Source organism: Oncorhynchus mykiss, chromosome 15 (genome assembly GCF_013265735.2).
Source record: "Oncorhynchus mykiss isolate Arlee chromosome 15, USDA_OmykA_1.1, whole genome shotgun sequence".
Lineage (NCBI taxonomy): Eukaryota > Metazoa > Chordata > Actinopteri > Salmoniformes > Salmonidae > Oncorhynchus > Oncorhynchus mykiss.
The window spans coordinates 40,837,627-40,848,339 of record NC_048579.1 but is presented as its reverse complement, the minus strand read 5'-3'; the positions used below and the strand labels follow the sequence as shown (position 1 = coordinate 40,848,339).

The following is a 10,713-nucleotide window of genomic DNA, read 5'->3' as shown; positions in this document are numbered from 1 at the left end:
GAACAGCAGTTTTCAGTTCTTTCCACAGATTCTCGATTGGATTCAGGTCTGGACTTTGACTTGGCCATTCTAACACCTGGATATGTTTATTTTTGAACCATTCCATTGTAGATTTTGCTTTATGTTTTGGATCATTGTCTTGTTGGAAGACAAATCTCCGTCCCAGTCTCAGGTCTTTTGCAGACTCCATCAGGTTTTCTTCCAGAATGGTCCTGTATTTGGCTCCATCCATCTTCCCATCAATTTTAACCATCTTCCCTGTCCCTGCTGAAGAAAAGCAGGCCCAAACCATGATGCTGCCACCACCATGTTTGACAGTGGTTATGGTGTGTTCAGCTGTGTTGCTTTTACGCCAAAGATAACATTTTGCATTGTTGCCAAAAAGTTCAATTTTGGTTTCATCTGATCAGAGCACCTTCTTCCACATGTTTGGTGTGTCTCCCAGGTGGCTTGTGGCAAACTTTAAACGACACTTTTTATGGATATCTTTAAGAAATGGCTTTCTTCTTACCACTCTTCCATAAAGGCCAGATTTGTGCAATATACGACTGATTGTTGTCCTATGGACAGAGTCTCCCACCTCAGCTGTAGATCTCTGCAGTTCATCCAGAGTGATCATGGGCCTCTTGGCTGCATCTCTGATCAGTCTTCTCCTTGTATGAGCTGAAAGTTTAGAGGGACGGCCAGGTCTTGGTAGATTTGCAGTGGTCTGATACTCCTTCCATTTCAATATTATCGCTTGCACAGTGCTCCTTGGGATGTTTAAAGCTTGGGAAATCTTTTTGTATCCAAATCCGGCTTTAAACTTCTTCACAACAGTATCTCGGACCTGCCTGGTGTGTTCCTTGTTCTTCATGATGCTCTCTGCGCTTTTAACGGACCTCTGAGACTATCACAGTGCAGGTGCATTTATACGGAGAATAGATTACACACAGGTGGATTGTATTTATCATCATTAGTCATTTAGGTCAACATTGGATCATTCAGAGATCCTCACTAAACTTCTGGAGAGAGTTTGCTGCACTGAAAGTAAAGGGGCTGAATAATTTTGCACACCCAATTTTTCAGTTTTTGATTTGTTAAAAAAGTTTGAAATATCCAATAAATGTCGTTCCACTTCATTATTGTGTCCCACTTGTTGTTGATTCTTCACAAAAAAATACAGTTTTATATCTTTATGTTTGAAGCCTGAAATGTGGCAAAAGGTCGCAAAGTTCAAGGGGGCCGAATACTTTCGCAAGGCATTGTACATATCTTTCCATAATTTACAGAAGAATGTAAACAAGCTTTGCTTGAATTACAATCTGATACGTCAGTTCTTACCCGCCCTGCTGATAAGGGTGGGTAGGATGTACTCATGGATAGGACAGTTTATGTAAATGAGTGTCATAGACAACTGTTTGACAACACCTTTTACAAGAAACTCAGAAATGACCCCTCCCCAATTTCAGAACACAATCTGTACTGTCCTAGATGGGTATATAAGTTCTGGTCAGATAGCCAAAAAATAATACAACCTTTTGGCTATTCAAAACTCTAAATTTGCCACTTTTTATACTTTGCCGAAATTACACAAGAATGTTTACAAACCTCCAGGACGCCCTATTGTAGTGGGCATTGATGCAGTCACGGGCCCTCTATCGACTTTTGTTCTTTTTTTATTGGACCACTTGCAGAACAGCTCCCCTCCTTTGTAAAGGACACCACCAGTATGATCTCTATTATTGAATATCTTGATCCCCTCCCTGAGGATACTTTGTTAGTTACTTTTGATGTTGAGTCATTATACACAAATATTCCACACGGGGAACATTTTCTTCTGCAATGTGACCCTAATGAACTACCTTCCAGTGCATGTATTATAACATTGGCTGAAATAGTACTCACACACAACTACTTCATGTTTCTAAATTATTTCTTTATTCAGAAGATGGGTACTGCTATGGGATCACCCATGGCTCATAACTATTCTAATTTGTATGTGGGTTACATGGAGAAACAGTCTATTTTCAATCCTCTCAAAAATGTTTTCTTGCCTAACATCATTATTTGGAAACAGTTTATTTATGATATTTTTGTTCTATGGAGGGGTGATACAGAACAGCTTCAGGCGTTCCATGCTTTTCTTAACTCCTGTTCTGAGCATCTGAGATTTATTATGCAATCTGATACACGTCAAATCAGTTTTCTTGATCTTCTGATATTGTGTGAAGATAATGTTCTATACACTGATCTTTACAGGAAACCTACTGACCATAACAGTTTGTTGAGGGCTGATAGATGTTCCCCACTTCCCTTGAAAAACAGTTTGCCCTATAGCCAATTCTGTTGAATCAAAAGAATTTGTAAAAAACGTTCAGATTTCGACAGAAATATGTCTGAGCCGCAAAGATAATTCAAGGAGAGGGGGTACAAACATGGTCAGATTAATACTGCCATTGAGAAAATTCTAAACAAAGCATGACCTTTTTCAAGGTCAGTCTCACAAAAATAAGCATTCTTGCATTCTAACTACCCGCTATTCAAAGTGCTCTGAACAAATGAAGGGAATCGTTCACAAACATTGGCACATTCTAAGATTTGATGATGAGTATCGGTCGGTAATGTGTTTTCGGACCATCCCTTGGTCGTAATCTCACGGGGCAGAAACCTCAGAGATCAATAGGTAAACTCTGATTTTCCACCCCAGGATATTCCTGCACAATGTGTATTTGCACCCCTACTGGATGGAAACTACAAATTAATGGCCATGCTCAATGCAATGGTACTTATAAATGTAGATCCTTCGAACACCCCCAAACAAGGAAACAGATCCCAATCAAAAGGTGTTATCACGTGCTCCACTAAGGCAGTAATTTATCTTATAATGTGTCCTTGTGGTAAAAATTATGTGGGTAAAACAAAGTGCGAATTAAAAGTACGTATTTTTTTAACCTTTATTTAACTAGGCAAGTCAGTTGAGAACCAATTCTTATTTTCAATGACGGCTTAGGAACAGTGGGTTAACTGCCTGTTCAGGGGCAGAACGACAGATTTGTACCTTGTCAGCTCAGGGGTTTGAACTTGCAACCTTCCGGTTACTAGTCCAACACTCTAACCACTAGGCTACCCTGCCGTATCTCGGAGCATCGTACAAAATGTACAATTGCGGCCCATTTTTTGAAGGAAAACCACTCGATTTCATCTCTACGTTATAATGGCATCGAACATGTTCCTCTCCCTAGGAGAAGGGGTGACCACGACAATTTATTTTTAAAACGAGAGGCTGCCTGGATCTTTAATTTAAAGACCCTTGCTCCCTTTGGTCTCAATGTAGACTTTGATCTGAAGCCAATCTTGTGATTATCATGATTTTTCTATTGTAAATGTTTGTAGGCTTATGTAGCCAAATTGTATCTATGATCATACGCTATCATTTGTTTTTTGTATGCTATTTTAATACATCACGCGGCCATGATTACAGACACCTGTGTGTGTCTTTTGACACTATATAAACGAGTCTCACAGTGTTTGTCATTATACCCTGATAAAGACAGCTTGTCTGTCAAAATGTTGGACATACATTTTTTTTGCATCTGAGCTCCTAGAGTGTGCGGCTCGCCTTTATTTTTTTTAGTGTTCCACTCCGCTAGCCAGCACCTCGCCTAAATAGGTTTGCGTTTCTTTCGCCTCTAAGTTAGCTGGCCAGCCAGTCCAAATAATGACCATATCATGTAGCTGACAGTGTCTTTACTTTAGCTCATTTGGCTTCATTATTGTGGAGGCAGGTAGCCTAGTGGTTAGAGTGCTGGACTAGTAACCGAAAGGTTGCAAGATTGAAAATAAGAATTTTTGTTAACTGACTTGACTAGTTAAATTAAGGTAAAAAAAAAAAAAAAAAAATATTATAGGAAAATAAACTCAAGATCATTATTTACAAGTGAATGCCGAGCCAATTACAGAAAATAGCTGACGGTTGTGAGCGTGATTAAATAAAAACGGGGCATTCTACCAGAGAATTTTAGAACTTGGACAATGTCTCATTGGCCTAACGTTATATCCTAATTTCACTTTGGTAAAGGTCATGCTCGTCACATTACCGTCACTGGTAAACACATTCTATATCAAATAAAATCTAAGTTAATTTGTCACATGCACAGGATCCAGAAGTTGTAGTGAAATGGTTAGTATAGTGGAGTATTTTGTGTTGACTATTAGCTAGCTAGCTAGACAATGTGTCACTTTGCGAGTGCCAAACACTGGCCATGCATTCTGCAAGTTTGATTGTCTATTCAAACTATTTGAAAGTAAATGCTACAGCACACTTCTATGGAAAATACGACACTGTAGCCTGCTCTACCCATACTGTCAAATAATTTAAATAGGCTACTGATCTATTTACTTTCTAGCATGTGTGACTATTAAATGAGTGATGGCGAAATAGTAGCCTAATGTTTGTTGCGTGGTGGGAATGTCATAAAAGGAGAGACATGTCCTGCAATATGATAATGATTTCGGCCTATATAATAAAAGTTAAAGAAACATATTAGGCTACATGCTGCTATGCAATCTCCTTACCAACGACAAATGCATCTGTTTTTACATTAGGCCTACGTTTTAATGTTTTCATTAGCCTACCGTTATTATAATTCCAATATAATTGATCAAACACGAGAAGTTGGGCATAAGCATGGTCTGAGATGTGCATGGAGATACGCACACTTTCCAGTCAAGTTCCAAATTGATAAATACTAACATTTGTTTGAAAACTAATTATCTGGAGAGAGAGATGAAACAGAGCATAAGGATGTGTGGAAGAGATACCGCATTGTGGGGGTAGAGCGAAGGAGAACAGGTAGTTGCGAGCCAGTGAGGAGCAGGGGAGGAGATTGAAGTAGAAGGGATGGGAAGTGTAGATTAGCACACTTGTTCTTCATCTGTGTTGTGGTTTACCACTCGGAATCAGGGATTAATTCACAGCCGCTCTGCCACTCTGCTTGTCAGGCTGCCTGTGAGGCTACTACTGTATCATCATGTGAGGCAGCTGGAATGTGATAGAGAGCCAGACTGCCAAGGAGGTGACACCATCACCAGGGAGTGAGAGTTGCCCTGGACCATTTCTGCTTCTGATCGCTGCCTCCTGCACCTAGCCTTCTCAGTTTGTTTTGCTGTGTTGTGTGTATGTGAGAGAACAGTGTGTGTCTGTGTGGATATGTGTGTGTGACACAGAGAGAAACACAGCCGCAGCGGAGGAAGGAGGAGCCAAGCAACTAGGGAGGGAGCTGGATGCTCGCGGGTTGCCGTGACAGCACCACAGCCTGCTGTTTCTAGTGACGACTGATGCAAGAATGTGTGTCTGAACTGTTCTAGGGAGGGGGAACCAGCGGTTGTCTGTGTCCAGCCCAGCTTGCAGTGTCCTGGGTGCCCCTTCTGTGCCTGTCTATCTGTCCGTCACTGAGGTTGGAGGTGGCCCTTGCTTTTTTACAACGCGGTACTCAGTCACTGGAAGATGGTCAACCTCCTCCTCCTCTTCCTCCTCATGCGTCCCTGTGATCTCCAACAGAAGCAGCAGCACTACCAGGCTCTCTCCTCTGTCATGATCTGTACCACTGGGGGCTCTATGGTGCTAAGCTCCGGGTGATCCTGCTTACCTGCAGCTCAGCCCTCTCTCCTCCCTCCTAGCCTGTGTGGTGGACAGGACTGAACACCCACTAGTGTGGTCAACCTCTAGGTTACCTTGGTCTGACCCCAGCACTACCCAGCCACTGTAAGTATCATTCCCCTTTGCCTGCTACACTATTCTGCTTTTATTCTGTTTTCTGGTTCCGCTTCAGCGTCTGCCTATGGATCTGTTTCAATGCTCTACTGTCAACATTGATTGTAGAATGTAGTCTCCCTACTATGAGCTATATGTTGTTGGTTGCATACAGTATATGTTAATAGGGAAAGACAGTCCTCAAAAAAACCCTTGGAGTATACAGTAAGTCCATTATATTGTACATACTGTCTATCCATATTGTTATTTGTATTCACACTATTTGTTATTGTCAGTTGTATACAGAATCTATGTCCATTGTAGCTATATTGGTGGTGCACTGCTCACCACAAACCACTGCAGATATAAAATTTCACGCTTCCCGTCTCTGAGGCGGAACAAATGTGTCTCAAACGATGAATTAGGAACTCCCTTTTCTGCATTATGTCACCCTCCACCGTGAGATGCTGTTGCCTGGCAACAGCCGGGCTCGCTCTCCATTCCATTTTTAGAATGCAGCTGTGACTCCATCAGGAAAGCAAGGAGTGGGGGGTGGAATAGGAGAATTGGGCCAAGGATTAGAGGAGAAATTTAGAATAGGAAAAAGAGGGACAAGCAGAGAGAAAGAGAGAGCAGGTAAGTGAGAGTGCAGGGAATGACAAAGGAGAAAAGAGATCGATTAACTCCTTTTACATTCTGGACCTTGATTTATTCACACCCATGTGCACGGACAAACACACACATACCTTCCCCCTCACCACATACAAGAAAACTCATCCTCCAATCCCTATAAATACAAACAAAAATACACACTCCCACCCCATCAGCTATGTATCGGTGTGTGCATTTGTGTGGGGGGGGGGGGGGCAAGTCTGGGCTAGCAGCAGATCAGCCTGTTAGCCTGCTAGCCATGTAGAGTCTTGCAATGGGCTACACACTGCTTGCATATCACCAGCTGGCTGAGGTCCGTACCACTCCCCCATTGTCTGTGTTCGAGAGCATCAAAACCATGATGTATCATTGATAAATTGTCACTGACTGACAAATAAATAAAATAAAAATTAGTAGTTTTTTATGAGGCGATTTGTAGATCAGTCAGTCTCGACTCAACTTCAATATCGGCTGCAATGTTAAACGTGCCCAGTATCTCTGGCATGATGCAACTGTTTCTCTGAGCGAGAGGTTTCTCATCCAATCAGATCTCTCTGTGGTCTCTGGTGTGGCTAATAGGATCTCAACAACATGCCCAAATTCACCCAAAATGCACTGCAACATAGGCTCACAAAAAATCTCTTTGTGATTTATATACAGTGCCTTGCGAAAGTATTCGGCCCCCTTGAACTTTGCGACCTTTTGCCACATTTCAGGCTTCAAACATAAAGATATAAAACTGTATTTTTTGTGAAGAATCAACAACAAGTGGGACACAATCATGAAGTGGAATGACATTTATTGGATATTTCAAACTTTTTTAACAAATCAAAAACTGAAAAATTGGGCGTGCAAAATTATTCAGCCCCCTTAAGTTAATACTTTGTAGCGCCACCTTTTGCTGAGATTACAGCTGTAAGTCGCTTGGGGTATGTCTCTATCAGTTTTGCACATCGAGAGACTGAAATTTTTTCCCATTCCTCCTTGCAAAACAGCTCGAGCTCAGTGACGTTGGATGGAGAGCATTTGTGAACAGCAGTTTTCAGTTCTTTCCACAGATTCTCGATTGGATTCAGGTCTGGACTTTGACTTGGCCATTCTAACACCTGGATATGTTTATTATTGAACCATTCCATTGTAGATTTTGCTTTATGTTTTGGATCATTGTCTTGTTGGAAGACAAATCTCCGTCCCAGTCTCAGGTCTTTTGCAGGCTCCATCAGGTTTTCTTCCAGAATGGTCCTGTATTTGGCTCCATCCATCTTCCCATACATTTTAACCATCTTCCCTGTCCCTGCTGAAGAAAAGCAGGCACAAACCACGATGCTGCCACCACCATGTTTGACAGTGGGGATGGTGTGTTCAGCTGTGTTGCTTTTACGCCAAACATAACGCTTTGCATTGTTGCCACAAAGTTAAATTTTGGTTTCATCTGACCAGAGCACCTTCTTCCACATGTTTGGTGTGTCTCCCAGACACTTTTTATGGATATCTTTAAGAAATGGCTTTCTTCTTGCCACTCTTCCATAAAGGCCAGATTTGTGCAATATACGACTGATTGTTGTCCTATGGACAGAGTCTCCCACCTCAGCTGTAGATCTCTGCAGTTCATCCAGAGTGATCATGGGCCTCTTGGCTGCATCTCTGATTAGTCTTCTCCTTGTATGAGCTGAAAGTTTAGAGGGACGGCCAGGTCTTGGTAGATTTGCAGTCGTCTGATACTCCTTCCATTTCAATATTATCGCTTGCACAGTGCTCCTTGGGATGTTTAAAGCTTGGGAAATCTTTTTGTATCCAAATCCGGCTTTAAACTTCTTCACAACAGTATCTCGGACCTGCCTGGTGTTTTCCTTGTTCTTCATGATGCTCTCTGCGCTTTTAACGGACCTCTGAGACTATCACAGTGCAGGTGCATTTATACAGAGACTTGATTACACACAGGTGGATTGTATTTATCATCATTAGTCATTTAGGTCAACATTGGATCATTCAGAGATCCTCACTGAACTTCTGGAGAGAGTTTGCTGCACTGAAATTAAAGGGGCTGAATAATTTTGCACGCCCAATTTTTCAGTTTTTTATTTGTATAAAATGTTTGAAATATCCAATATATGTCGTTCCACTTCAAGATTGTGTCCCACTTGTTGTTGATTCTTCACAAAAAAATACAGTTTTATATCTTTATGTTTGAAGCCTGAAATGTGGCAAAAGGTCGCAAAGTTCAAGGGGGCCGAATACTTTCGCAAGGCACTGTATATATAAACCTTATTTTGACAGGGAAGTCATACTGAGACTAGGGTCTCTTTCGCAGATGAGCCCTGCATAAATACATCAAACACACACAGACACATTTATCAACATAGTGGTCTCTGACCATTACTCTGAACTGACCAAGGGGGACCAGACAATCTAATTTCAAAGAGCTCTGTAAGGCGTTCCACATAAAGGGTGCAAAACAACTAGAAGCAGCTTTACCCAACTCTGTGGAGACTGAAGGGGCATCCAGTGTTATCCAAGCCTGGTCATTTGTAAGTCTAAATTGTATTAATGATTATAGACGCATAGGAAGTTTCTGCATGAGTGCTTTGTAGATAAACACAATATAATTCTGCTCACTCCTTACATACGAAGATACAAAACACAATGGTGAGTTCTACAACCATCACCAGTAATAAACCTGAGGGTACAATGGAAAACAGCATCTAGTGGTTTAAGTGTAGATGCTGCTGCATGCATGTAGACAATATCCGCATAATCTAAAATAAACATAAAAGTGGCCTCTGCGATTTCCTTCCTAATTACAAAAGTCAGACATGATTAATTTCTGTAAAAGAAACCAACCTTGATCTTCAACTTCTTCACCAGCTCAGTGCCATGTTTTTTAAATGGTCGTTTGTCAACAAGCCAGATACCAAGATATTTGAAGGAAGGCACTCGTTAAATTTGTGTACCGTTCAAACTAGTCATTACAAATGTATTTAAATATGGGTAATGGGACCTAGAAAAAAAGCATTGGTTTTGTTTGCATTTAGCACAAATTTTAGATTTGCTCTCAAACAACCACACACACAATCCAACAATGATAGGCAGGATAATTTCAAATATGCTAACAAAATCATACACAACACTGTTAGTGCTCAAACACACACACAGTTTTGTTGACATTTTATATTAATTAATTAATCTTAATATTAAACATTCATGAGCATGCAAGTGTCTTATATAATTTAAAAGCTTAACTTCTTGTTTAATGCAACTGCATTGTCAGATCTCAGAAAGGCTTTATGGTGAAAGCATACCATGCGATTATCTCAGGACAGTGCCCCATGTCAAAATACTTTTTCAACCAGCACAGGCTTCACAAAACCACAAATAGCGATTAAATAAATCACTTACCTTTGAAGATCTTCCTCTGTTTTCAATGCCAAGGGTCCCAGCTACAAATTAATGTTTGTTTTTTCGATAAAGTCCTTATTTATGCCCAAAAAAGTCTGTTTAGTTTGCGCCATTGATTTCAGTAATCGATTCCTTCAATATGCATACAAAGGAATCCAGAAAGTTCCGGTAAACTTTGTCCAAACAAGTCAAACAATGTTTGTAATCAAACCTCAGGTACCCTAATATGTAAATAAATGATACTATTTCAGATTGAAAGAACGGTGTACAATAGGAAAGGAAAATAACGAAGAGCGCGCACTCATTCACTTTGGAAAAACTACTAGTTTTTCAAGAAACAAACCTGAAACCCTGTATAAAGACTTGACATCTAGTGGAATGATTAGGTTCTGCAACCTGAGAGCTATTTTTATATATAGACCCATAGACTTGCATTGGAAAGGCCTGTGACCTCCTGCCATATCAATTCTGTTATACTCACAGACATTATTTTAACAGTTTTAGACACTTCAAAGTGTTTTCTATCAAATTCTACCTATTATATGCATATCCTAGCTTCTGGGCCTGAGTAACAGGCAGTTTACTTTGGGCACGTCAGTCAGGCGGAAATTCAGTATACTGCCCCCTAGCCTTAAATAAAATACAAATGTATTTGTCCCTTGCGCTGAATATAACAGGTGTAGACCTTACCGTGAAATGCTTACTTACAAGTCAGTAACCAACAATGCAGTACAACAAAGAGTTAATTGCTAAATAATTGTGTAATAATTGCAAAATAAACTAAAGTAAAAAACAAAATATAAAGTAACACAATAAGATGTGCGGATGTACAGGTTAGTCGAGGTAATTTGCACATGTAGGTAGGGGTAAAGTGACTATGCATACATAATAAACAGTGAGTAGCAGCAATGTAAAACAAAAGTGTGTGTGTG

The 10,713-nt window shown here is 40.5% G+C and overlaps 1 protein-coding gene across 1 annotated transcript in view; it reads left to right on the top strand.

The window, feature by feature from the left end:
- Positions 1 to 4,861: 4,861 nt before the first annotated feature.
- nyap2a (neuronal tyrosine-phosphorylated phosphoinositide-3-kinase adaptor 2a) overlaps positions 4,862 to 10,713 on the top strand; it is a 102,164-nt gene continuing 96,312 nt past the window's right edge. The window contains exon 1 of the mRNA XM_021563189.2: positions 4,862 to 5,746. The gene's annotated coding sequence lies outside the window, so the exon portion shown is untranslated. The remainder of the gene's footprint in view (positions 5,747 to 10,713) is intronic.